General features: G+C 34.4%; 1 long non-coding RNA gene across 1 annotated transcript in view; it reads left to right on the forward strand.

Annotated features, from left to right (window-relative positions):
• Window positions 1-6,537: 6,537 nt before the first annotated feature.
• The window catches only part of LOC118751519, a 28,711-nt gene continuing 21,892 nt past the window's right edge, over window positions 6,538-13,356 (forward strand). The window contains exon 1 of the long non-coding RNA XR_004994538.1: window positions 6,538-6,607. This is a non-coding gene — a long non-coding RNA (uncharacterized LOC118751519). The remainder of the gene's footprint in view (window positions 6,608-13,356) is intronic.

The following is a 13,356-nucleotide window of genomic DNA, read 5'->3' on the forward strand; positions in this document are numbered from 1 at the left end:
CATTAAAAAATTAAATTTTATATAAAAAAGATTTCACACTAAAAAAGCAACAAACCGAAATTTATTTACTACATGCTAGGTGCACTTCTTCGCTACTTTAGATTCCTTGAGATGCTATGGAGGATAAAAAAGATAAGCTTGTGCATTAAATCTGAAATATGCCAGTACATTTGTAAATGTATGTGAGTGTGTGCGCACGCTCTTATCCAACTAGGAAAGGGAAACATTCCTTCAAGGAAATATGGAAACATTCACTTTTATTGGACTGTTGATTTCAAGTTTAACGTACCATGTCATAAGTGAGAAACTTTCGTGCTAACTTTTTCCAAAAAGTTCTTCGGTAAACTTCCTTTCTTAAGAAGCGAAAAGGAAACAATATTCATTCAAAACTTCTGCTTTATTTCCATAAGCAATGAAGAGGAATATTTCTACGTTACTTCCAAATGGAAACTTTCTATATTTTTCTTGAGGGGTGTGCCTAAGTGAATATGTGCTGGAAGCTACCCTGTAGGAAAAAAGTAGGTGGCATTAAGTCAAGATAGTCTTGTTACGTACGCGTTCATTATTTATACAAGAGACTTGCGGTTGTCTACAGTCCTTGACACCGTTAATGTTGTCGCAGTATCCTCGGAATAGCGCCTCGTGTTCGTATACACGATGTCGCCCATGCATGGAAATAATATTTATGCTGCGCCCTTAGATCTTTCACGAATAATATGCTTGCGCTGAAAACAGGTTTGGATATTTACCAATTACTACTCATTTCTGAAACTAGCTCCGAAAATGCCTCATCGGCAAGGGGGCAGTATCAGTATGCCAAACCTACGAACAAAAAATGACTCTGAAGATGGCACAATGCACAACAACGATTTGTCCGCATACCAAATTGAAGAAGACTACGCTACACAGAAAGCTCAAGCATGTGCACTTAGGACGACGCAAAGCCTGGCTTAGCATAGCGTTTGTATCGCAGGTAATGCGGCTGCCAGCCTTGGCTCCTGATAAACGCTTTAGCGCTAAGGGAAGTTAAAATATACTCAAATAAAAAGGAGGCAATCAGCGTCCTGCTCACTTCCCTTTCGGTCGCCTCTAAGGATTATCTAGTCAAATTTCTATGGGACATTGGCTATAGTATTATCGCAGCAAACTGCGTGGCTGTTGAGAAGTGAATTCCTTGTTGCATAAAACGATGTATGGACTTATATTTTAATGAAATGCATCATAATTCAGAATAAAACAAACTAACAAGTTAAATTAAATATTTTAATAGCGATGTCAAACGAGAGAGGTTTAAAAAGATATTTATTCGAAAATATTTTTGAAGAGGGTCGCCACCTGTATACCAATTCAAAACAAATTCAATTACATAGTAAATGATACGAAATATTTTAATATGGGAATCATACATAGGCGTTTTTAGAAAGCTTTATTTCAAAAATATTGTGGAAAAGCGTTGCCTTCTGTTTAAAAATTCAAAGTGAATTTAATTAACAAATGAAGTAAAATATTTTTATAGGTGGCAAATGTAGTAAGCTTTGTTTTTAAAGTATATTTGAATATATCTGCAACGTTTTAGAAATTTGAAATCAGTTAAATTTATAAGTTAAATGAAATATTTCAATATGGGTGTCTTTCTAAAATATATTTGAAGATAGAGCTTTATTGAAAAATGAAACATTTTCGCAGTGAACTGCGGTTTAAAAGTTCCAGTTCAATTAAACGAGAGATTAAATGTAACATGCGACAGTCAAATGAAAAAAGTTAAAGACATTTTTTTCTCCAAAATATTTTCGAAGAAGATTGCTTGCCGCCTCATTTAAAATCAAATTTAACTTAGTTAATTGATTTGGTCGAGGAATCCTACATATTTACAAAAAATTTTTTCGAATGCATTTTATAAGAGAGGAAAGGCAAATATTGACACTGGCTTGAATAAGATAGCAGCATCAAAATGATCAGCAACGTTTGATGGCATAACGATAACCGTATATCACGAGGGCAGGGCCGCGGGCAAATGCTCGTAGTTCACATATTTCCGGCAGGGTTGCACCGCCGCATAGCTCATCGTATCTGCAACTATTGTATGTACATATATACATATGTAGCAGGGATGTTGCGAATATTTGCATTCGTTATGCGAATGATTCGCATCATTTTACACATTCGCATTCGACATTCGCATTCGAATCAAATGATACGAATGTGCCGCGAATGTGTACATGGGCAGAGAGTCCACTCTACTGTTGTTGAAATGGCTCTAAGTCTGCCTAACCAGGGTGCGGACAATAACCGGATTTTAGCTCCAGGCGCTAAACGGTTAAGTAGTATATCAAGCAACATTGATGGGCCTTCAACAAGTACTGCTAAAAGTCTTATAAGCAACCTAGAAATAATTTTAGATTTCTACAGCGAAAGTGAAGGCTCGGATGTAGAATCTGGAGACATTAAAAATTTGAAATTAAAGCTCAATTGAAGGCCTATCTTAACGAAAGAACGAGCTCATCTCGGTGAAAGTCTTCTCGATTGGTGGAGAACTAAACTAAAATACGACAAATTGACAGATCTGGCCCTCAAATATTTGAGTGAGCAATTGCTCATTGCTGATTATAAATTTTTTAATGTTATTCCTAAAAATTTTATTTTTTATGTTATTCGAAACATCCCTAATATGTAGGTAGTGTAGTCATTGAGCGCCATCACCTGCTCAAGTGGCGCGCAGATCGAGACATTCACAAGTGTGTCTACTCATCGTTGATGCGTTCGTTTGTTCGGGCCTTTTGACTGCTTGGCAATTGCCCCTATTCTTTTGAATTACTCTTTCTATGGCTTCGCCTTTAAGCTTGCTTTGTTGTTCTTATTGTTTATATTTTTTTGTTGATTTTTTATTATTGTTGTTGGCATATTAAGTATTTTTATCCTATTTTTCATGGCTCACCTCACATTCCAGCTTTGTTTGTGCGCAAGTTCTAGACCAACATACATATGTAGATACGATTATACATACATACATACATACATACCTTCAAATCTGTTGCATTATTCTTTGACTTTGGCTTCAGGTTGCACTGTGGTTGGGGTATTTGTGGTTTCACTTCAGCTTCTTCGCACTCTTTCCGTTCTTCAAGATTGTTATCATTATTATGCTTGTTTCATAATTATTAGCGTGTCTGCTTTTTAGGAGCTTAGTTGAAGTATCTACAATATTTTTCTTTTGCTTTAATTTCTTTTGTTCTTTTATTTTTTATTGCACTTTGTTTACCTTTTTTCATAACTTTTATATTTGTTTTACACTAATTTCTTCCCTGCAAACCAAAGTTCCCGAAATCTTAAGGAAATCGTTAGGAGTATCTCATTTCTGTAACGATTTTTTACGAATTTTCAAAGAAAATTATATGAAGTGGTTGACACGAACTCGTAAAGAAATTTCTGTACGAAAAATAAAGAAAATTCTGTAAAAATTCTGAAAGATATTCTTCACATAGCACCATTATTTTCATTGCTTCACAGATTTTCTTCCGAAATTTCGTAAAAGAATGGAAGTGTGCGTAATTTATTTCATTTTAGAAAATTCGGCAAAAAATCGAATTAAATCTTAACGAATTCTTTAAAATTTCTTGACAATGCAGAATACTCTGAAAAAATGGTTTGCAGGGTTATTTGATCTATAAAAAAAAGCTAAATGTATGTATAATCTCCAAACTTTTCACTTACGTATGTGCTTCTCTAAAAGACTTTCTCACGCATTACTGTTACTGTTTACTTACATACAAAAAAGTTCACCCGGTTTTGGAGCTACTACTCATTAACTTGTTTGCTCTTCTGCTAAAGCTTTGAACTTAATTCTCCTTTGCTGCACAACGGCTTACATTACATATCTTGTTTTTTCTTTATATTTTTTCACTTTGACGCGCACCGTTTTTGTTTGTATTTTGTTTCTTAAAGTTAACTGCAAAGTAAGAAATAGAAATTAATTTTGTTTTCATTTTTCAGCTTAAATAAATACTTAGCCACTGACAATGCGCTCGTTTGTTGATCTGTTGACACAGCAAGTCTTATGAGTTCATTTCTAAATAAATTCTACAGCAACTATTGGCGTTTTCTTTTCTACCGAAAAAAAATAATTGCATTTTCCATTCCCTCAAACGCACAAATACTAAGGAGAGAGCAATGAAAAGGCCACATTTTTTGTAGAAAAGAAAACGCCGTATGTCTTTTACCGCCTTGGCTTGCGTCTTGTTTTTTTTGATTGCTATCAGTCAAGTCTCATAGATATCCAGCAATTAGTTTTCACTATTATTATTTTTGTTGCAACCGCTGAAAGTGAAAGACTCTCACTTTGACTCGAGAAATTTCGTTACTTCTATGTAAGTTTAAACTTTTTTTTTTGCGTGATTAATTTATTGTTGCTGGTAATCAGCGATAAATTCCTAAATTCAACTAGTGTGCGTATTACCTTCCTGAGATCGGCATCGACATGATTACACTAAAGGAAAATCGACGGAGTCAGCTTTGCATGACGTTGGTGTGGGCGGCGGTGTAGTAGTAGTTGGATAAGCTAGTAACCAGATATGTGAGCAGATGTACGTGGTGTACTCTCCCTTTTCTTTCTACTGTAAATGAAATCCTAGAGAAGGAACTGGGTAAACCACACACGTGGACTAAATATAGTGGCCTTAACGTTAACTCATGTAAAACCGAGCTATTACTGTTTTCAAATAGAAATAAGGTACCCAAATTTAGACCATCCATAGGCGGAAAGACCATGTCCTATTATCCAATGTAAAATAACTGAGGATCATCCTAGAGACTAAATGGTACTGGAAACTTAACGTTGAAAAATGTTAAGAGAGGGCTTACAAGCATCACTTACTTCATTTGTTAAAGGATATTCAGTAGAAACTGGAATTTTAAAACCGAGACTTGTGATGTGGATGTACACCGCTATCATAAGACCGATCCTTACCTACGGCGTCCAAGTACTGTGACCAGCTTTAAGTACATAGACCGTATAATACAAAGATCGACATGTTCGGGAGTTACTGAATCATTGGGATCCTGCCCCTCAGAAGCACTGAATGTCGTCATCAATATGATTCCGTTTGATCTTAACCTAAACGAAATCGCGATATACTCAGCATTAAGTCTCTGGGAGTCGGGGCTGTGGAAAATGGAGACCTTTAGCCAAAGCTCAATCTTAAGTCTTGGTCTGATAGAAAATAAAACCACGCACTACATCGCATCAATCCAGGGTTTTGGCTTGAATGTACTTGTGCGGTTTCCATTCAGAAGGGAATAGAGATGGGGCCGAGCTGATGATAAGGAAGTCATATGTAGCTACACTGACTGGGATACCCCTCAGACAAATACACAGTGAAACTAGCAAGGAGAAGGTGTTTACAGATCCAAACTTGAAATAAAGCACATGAGCTTTGGCCTGACTATAATAGAAAAAGAATAGCAGATCTGCTGTGTATGTAGGTCAATGCTAGATGTACTTAGGATTGTAGGGACTATCAACTGTCGCTGGCAGCTAGAAAAACATGCTTATAGAATAGGGCCTCCTGGGAAAATTCACAACCAAAACACCGGAAATATAGCCACATCTGACTACTCGACCGATAATGGTGTCGGAGTAGAGGTATGTAACCCGTAAAGTTCCATTTCGATGGCATGGGGCGGGTAAACTCTGCGCTTTAAATCGAGCTGCATGCCATTACACTATTTCCGAGACCTCTAAATACACTCGGAGAATTCTTTGGTATAAATATTTCCTTTGTTCGTTTACACCTGCTCCGTGCCATTCTTGTGAGCTTTTTGCGCCGTAAGAGTTCTCGACATTGACGTAGCTCTTGTTGTGACGGTAGTTGTAACTCTTGTGGATTTTTTTGAGGATAGCAAATTTTAGAGTTGATGAGGTTGAAGTTTTTCTCTTTTTCCCACTACTGGCCGTCTGGCAAGAGATACGAATAAGGTTTAGTAGCTCTAGAAGCTACTCGATATCCGAAAATGCCTTCAGGAGTCACTACCAGTAGGCACTAGACGCAGACGGGCATACGTATAAATACTAAACAAACCAAAGGGGAAAAATATCCTCTCTGTATTAGGGTGGTCCTTAAAATATCAATATCATGGACACCCCTTTGTTGTTCTATGTATAAGAAAAAGACATCCATGAAGATTAAAAAAAAAAAATATTTTTTAAATGACAAAATCTCGGCAAAATTTTTACTTTGAGCAGCTATAAGCGAGTTTATGAATTCATATGAATAACTGCAAAAAATGTGTTGTAAAATTTATCAGATTTTGTGTCACATTTTGTTGAATTTTTGCAATTTTTTAAAAAATTAAAATTTTCATATATAGAAAAATACAAAATTTAGATGTTAATATTATGAGGACTACGTTACTCTGTGCGCAATTGCATTTTCGCAAAAAAAAACTGGAAAACACCACCAACACCAACTTCTAATTATCCGAGTCGAGTCTATTACTTCTACTTACTTACATATCTTTTACTACCACAATTAATTTTATAGTTGATAACAAATAATTTCTTCTTTTATCTCTTTATAGGTCAGCTCTTGATGTATTTATTTCTAAATAATGAGTAAGTTAAATCATAAAACACTTTATGCAATATGTAGTACTTAAATACAATTACTAGTTTACATTATTCGTTTTTATTAGCTGCTAACTCTAACATTTTTATGTTTATAAGGCAGATTCGGTTAAGGAGGCCCTAAACGGTCAATTATTTGATAAAGCATGATTGGTTGTCTAGGAACCTCATTTAGGCTAGACCCAATCAATCAATCAGTGGGCTAGTGTCCTGGATCATCTTGGCCAATTTTGATTAAGCATTGCGTCAGTCATGTCATTGACATAGAGGACACATCATCGCTCCTTCAAATTCATGAATTTTAGGTCGTTCAAATCTATGCCAAAGAAGCCAGGTACCTCAATGCTATGAATAGTCTTTGAGTTGACAGCTCGCTTCACGTTTGTTTGTAACGTCCTTCTCTATATATTTTGCGCCGTACTACTTAAGACCAATAAAAAATGAAAACTCACTTGGTCCATTCCATGGACTTAGTCTTCTTGCCTTCTATCGCACAGAACGTTAACTAAATGCTCATAGGTGATATGATTTCTCACTTGATCCCAGTGATTGGACTACCGTCTTTAACTATTAGCTTGGTTTTTACGTTTGTGGGTTTTTCCGTTTGTTAAGGAAAGAAAGGCCTTACGTGTATTTCCAACCATTTTTTTAACACTAGAGACGATTCACGATAGACCTTTCGAGTCGTAAGCTAAGCTCAGATTTGGATTTCACTAAAAAAAAAGTGATTGGGTCGATTGAAACCAGCGTCAATTGAATGACTTCACAGTTGGATCAAGTAGTTTGCCCGTCTAGGCTCAGATTTAGGATTACATCAAGCAAAAAGTGACCCTCAATAGTCACGTAAAATTTATCAGCAATTACGTACCTGCTCAATAACAATTTTTTTCGCATTCGTACTTAATTTCCGGCGAGTTTGTAGGCTTACCAAACAAACAAAGAAAAAGCGAAACAAAAACCAAACAAAAATTATGATTACCATAAATCTATAGAAATTTAAATTTACATGCATAATTAATGTTGTTTGTTGATAGAGCAAATCTGTGGAAATTTCCGTGGAGTGTGCGGTGGAGCCGAGTGCGCTTGAATCGAAAATAGAACATACGAATATATCTACAGGGTGATTTAATAAGAACGCAGCTGTTCTGATATAAATAAAACCCAAAAAAAAAAATTTGTCAAAATAGCATTTTGTATGTATGAAATACAATATCCGTTAAATACACACCACGACTACTCCTCTGGCAACACAGGATGCGCATTTTCAAAATTTCCATGACTTTTTGGCATATTTCGGGCAGCATATGATTTCATTCTTCCGCTCAGTAATCGCCTTGGGCTTATTAGCAAAGACCATGTTTTTTCACGTAGCCCCGTGAGAGAAGTCCAATGGTGTCGAATTGCAAGATTTCGGCGGCCATTTGACTCCGTTGTTTCGTGAAATAAGTAATGCGTCATGGGAACTGTGTTCGCAATAGAGCCTTTGTCAAGTGGAATATATTGTCCAAGTCGAGGATGCAATTGTTAAATATACGGCGCCAAAATAGCAATAAGGACCTGTACGAAGACACGTGGGTCTTGTCACGTTTTGTACCGATACAGTTTCTTCGAATTTATGCACCAAGCGGCTGGTTGTTGCCTCAGATGGCCGATTATGTGGACCGAAAAATCACGCAATGCGCGGAATGTACTTCTTCCAGAATGATAATTTTTTCATAAAACATTTGGATCACTTTTACACGTTTTTCAATTGAGCTGCATGCCTAAGCTTGGCAAAGCCTGGAGTACCAATTATCTGAAAAAAATAAAATAAAATAAAAACTTATATTAACATATCACAAAAAATTACTGTCAAAGATCTGCATCACCCTTCAATCACCCTATATATGTATATGTAGGTACGTATTTTCAAGTCATTACCCTTTTACACGCCGAGCACTTTAAAATTCACTTCTTCACTTAGAACCCAACACTCACAAATTTATTCTAAGAAGTTTGACCCACCCACTTTAATGCAAAAAAACAAACTGTGTACATTTTTTTTTGGCGATTAAAAGAAAGAAAGGCGGAAACAGACCACACAAGTGGCCAGATTATTTACTTTCACTGCCGCTTTTATTTAGGCAAAAACAATTTGACACTTTCATTAAACAAGTTTCATAACCAAATCACAAAATATTAAACCATAATGGCGCAAAAAAAAGTTTACGTCGCAAATTGAGGAAATGCTCGGAAACACTTGTAGAGCCACAAATTGTCGACAAAATGCAACGCCCCTCTTGAGTTGCATTAAATTTTTATGTAGATAATAATTTGCGCCTCTCGAGTTAATCGAAAAGCGAAAATGCATGTGCCGTTCGGTGTTAGAAAAAAAAAATTTAATTGCGGAAAAGTGCAGTGACTGTAGGCTAGCCAAGCATAAAAGCTTATGCAACAAAGATAGTGCGGCATTTGATACAGTTAAAATTACTTTAATTTTTGATGTTCCAAAGTGTCATTATTAGTGTGTAATTTTTTTTTTGAATCGTGAATTCATTTGCGCAATTGTTGTCTGACAAAATTTTCATTTTGATTTCCTGCTTACAGTCATGCTTGAATCTTTTGTTATGAGTAGCGGGTCTGATGTATGTACATATGACGACTCTTACAATACATATACAATCCTTATCTACTCAATCGACTTTGTTAAATTTTCTTTTATGTACTACATATATATTTCCTTCGGTCATCTGGATATAAGCTACAGTTTTTTGTACGCGATTGCTGGTGCCGGAAACCAGATATTTGAAAAAACTAGTATTTATGGTCCGATTTGGCTCATCTTCTTCTTATTTCGTCTTATAACCGTCTGTCGTTTTAAGCCGAGAGCAACTTTGCCAATTGTCTCTTGCAGACAGGTCTTCCAATGTCCTTACGGGCGCCCTATTACGCTTTCAAACATCAGATGGAAAACGTCGCACGAAAGTGAATCGCCATGTCTAAAGCTTAGGTTTCTCTCCAGGTATTCGGAGCGGTCCTTCCCAATTTGGACGGAGCCAAAGGTCTAAGTAGCACTGTATCGGTTTGCCCGGATCGGTGGAAAAACTTTACCGATTTTTTTTTTTAATGGAAAATGATGCACCCTAATGTACACATGTATATATCTGTGCTTATTTGGTATAAATTTGTCATTTTCAATGAGGCTTCGGAAGATTCAATGATGGGTCACCACCATTATTTTAAACGTGGCGTTATTTATTTAATTCCCAATATCTACTCAAATGCCTTGCCTTTGTTCCTTTAGTTCCATGCACATTCCACAACAATCAACACCAAATCGATTCAATTTATGCTAATCACGTAGCTTTTAAAACTCATCGTCGCGCCTGCAACTCATTGATCTTCCCACTTTTTGCTTTCTTAAACACATGACTTTTGTCTTTCACTACTACAAGTTAGAATGCTGCACACCTATAAACATACAGACATACACTATTACATAATGACTTGATACGTGAATCTGATAAATTTGCCTATAGCATCATAGAATATTTAAATATGTTTGTATTTAAAAATTTACATAAAATAAAATCATTCCAAGAGTGCATGCGAACCTTACAATTGATGCCACCAACAACTTTGTAATAAATATCGGCCGAAAAAAAGTAATGAATATGAATATGTATTTTTCTTTCACAAATAGCATACAACGTTACTTGATTTTTTTTTATACCCTTTAGTGGTCACTATATACAGTGGCGGATTTGAATATTTGTCACCCCTAGGCAATACAGAATTTGCCGCCCTTTTTCCGATAATAAAAATATTTTGAGGTAAAAGTACCAGTTTTGGAACAATTAGCAGTAAATAGTATGATTAAAATTTATATTATTTACTATACTTTTATTACAATTTAAGATGAAAAAGTGGTATTTGCCTTAAGTAAAGTTTTTTAAACTTTTAAAGAAAGCCATCATCAACAAACTTTTTTCACTTGATAAGTTATAATCTTAAAAATACTAAATTAGTTAACTTGAAAAAAAAAGTTGCAACTCAAATTTCGACGCCCTAGGCACCTGCCTATGTTGCCTTTACGGTAAATCCGCCACTGACTATATACATACATACATATGTATGTACTATATTGAATTGCTATTCCTTTTCCCTGATTGTCACAGCTCATCGGCGCTGCGCATTAGCAGTCAAACTTAATCTGATATGCCGGCGACTATTGGTCAGGTTATAGTGATTGTTATTGTCGTTGTTGTCGTTGTTGTTGTTGCCGCTGAATGTCGCCTTTGGTAATGCTTGACTGGTATTCGTTGGGCTCCAATGAGTCCACGCTTGCTGGCGATGTCGACATTTTTTCTTCTAAATGCAAATAAAGATTCATAAATCTATAGTACAGACTACGTATATATATATATGTACATTAGGGTGGTATAAAAAAAAGTTTCAGGATTTTTCTAAATGTAATAAAAAAATACCCGTATTTTTTGCTTTTAAAAAACATGATATTTAGAACTCCTTCAAAGCCCATGGAGTTTTCCAAAAAAAATCGTCAGTATTAAAAAATGTTACAATAAGCTATTGAGTATTATTATTGGAAGTCTCCCGAAAAATATTGATTTTCAAGAATTCTATACCATTTCCACGAAAAAGTGTGTTTTGCTTATATAAAATAAATAGAAATTTTAATGGGATTTGCGGTAAAACTACAAAAAAATGCTGGTATTTTTTCCATTTAGAAAAATCCTAGATAATGAGAGCTTAAAATTTTAAGCTTTTCCCCCCGCATGTATTTTTGGACCATCCTAATGTACATATGTACGTATACATACTCGTATAATAGCCTAAAAATGGGCTTCGTTGTGACAAAGCCAATCTAAATGCCAATAATTGTTTGCTTTTTTACAAACTCTTATTTCTATTTCTATTTATTTATTACGACTTTTTTTTTTAGTTTTTTTTTTTCTGCGCATTGCTAATAGTCACACTTTTTATTGGACTTTTTTTGTTCACATTATTTCTAATTATTTTCTGTTGGTAATTAATCATTCTTACTCGAATGTTTTTTGGGCAGAAGCACCAGTGCGTTCGCCTTCACAGTCAATGAATATTTATCTAAATATGTACACCTCTGTTGTGACTTTTTTTGTTTATTATTGTGGAACATCTTTTTGCCTGTTGCTATCTAGTATTTCAGAAAAAAAAATTTTTTTTTGATTGTATTAAGATTTGACAATAAATTATAAGTCCATTTGCATTTCATCCTTACTATACATATGTATTTAATTACTTTGAATGTGTTCAGAGCAGGTTTGGGCAGAGTTGAACAGATTAAAAAAAAAAAATATCATTAATATAATTTAATAATAAAACTTAATTTAGAAATTCTTTAACAAAAACTTGTTCAACAAGAATAATGCTTAGTTTATTAGTACTTTATAGTGAATTTACATTATTCCAGTAGCATTCGGGTTCACGCTGGATATTCTGCGATACATATTATATGTAGAACCTCCCTCCAGTGCAGAATGGTGTATTTTCAAATGTTTTTGCCAAAAATAGTTACGACTAAATAAGTAGATGATTTAGAAAATGTGATTTTCTTAATTGATGGCATTTCCCATATTTTGTTTAATATTAAAAAATTCGTTATATAGAAGAACAAATATATACAAAAATAAACGCTATTTTTAGATACTTCAAACTTGCACATTATTATACTAGAATTAATGTTCTACAAAAATATTTTCCCAAATTCTGAATAAAATGTGGGAAATTTTGATAAAACTTTGAAATTTTAATTTATGTTTATAGTTTTTGGCAGACAATGAGCTATACATAAAAAAAAAAAAAAAAATAAATAGGGTAGTACATTCAAAGAAGAAGACAATAATAAAAATTAATACAGTAGATAGATCCGTTAATGAAAATAAATCACATAAAATGAGATGACTAAATTTTTTCAAAATAAATAAATGAATATTACCATAACGCCCCTCTTGTTTACATTCAAAATTACAATTCGCCATTTCATTTTGAACCAGATATGAAATATAATTATGTCCCTTTACTTAAATGTAAACGGATTAAGAATCAAAGTGCTAGCAGAGATTTGAGTGTTTGGTACAAAAAGTATTTTTGATGTTTTGAAATTGTACTTAAAATCGGTAAATTGTACTTTTGTACTTTTTAAAACTAATAGTAATGAAAAAAGTACAATTGTACTTAAAATATCAACATTACTTCTAAGTGTATGTCGTTGTCATTTGTTATCTTACTACCCTTTTAATGCCCAGCTGAACATTTTATAGCTAAGCGGAGCTCAAAGCTCTGATTCATTGCTTCATTTATGATTTATTCGAAACAACTAGTTGGGGAATGTAATGTAATCGCGCTTTCAGACTAAGCTGAATATTTCGCTACCAAACAAACTTGTATTTGTATTTGTATTAAGGTACTGTGGCGTTGTAGGAAATTGTACATATGGCAGACGAAGCCAGGTAGGCACACTTGCAAAGGTGTCACTGAATAAAGAAATTTATGCTACATTTAAATAAACCATTTTCAAGTATAAAATTTTGCTCATTAATTTAACAAAAACTGAACAAACAATTAAAAAAAAAGAATCAAGCTTTAATAAAAATATTAATTAGCGTCTTAACATTTTCGTATATTTTTCTAGGCTCGAACAAAGTGCAGGCAGGGCAAAAAGTGCGCACTTCCTAGGAACTGGGGAAAAGTACAAAAAT

This window comes from Rhagoletis pomonella, unplaced genomic scaffold (assembly GCF_013731165.1).
Source record: "Rhagoletis pomonella isolate Grant_MI unplaced genomic scaffold, Rhpom_1.0 Rhpom_scaffold_00752, whole genome shotgun sequence".
In the NCBI taxonomy this organism is placed as follows: domain Eukaryota; kingdom Metazoa; phylum Arthropoda; class Insecta; order Diptera; family Tephritidae; genus Rhagoletis; species Rhagoletis pomonella.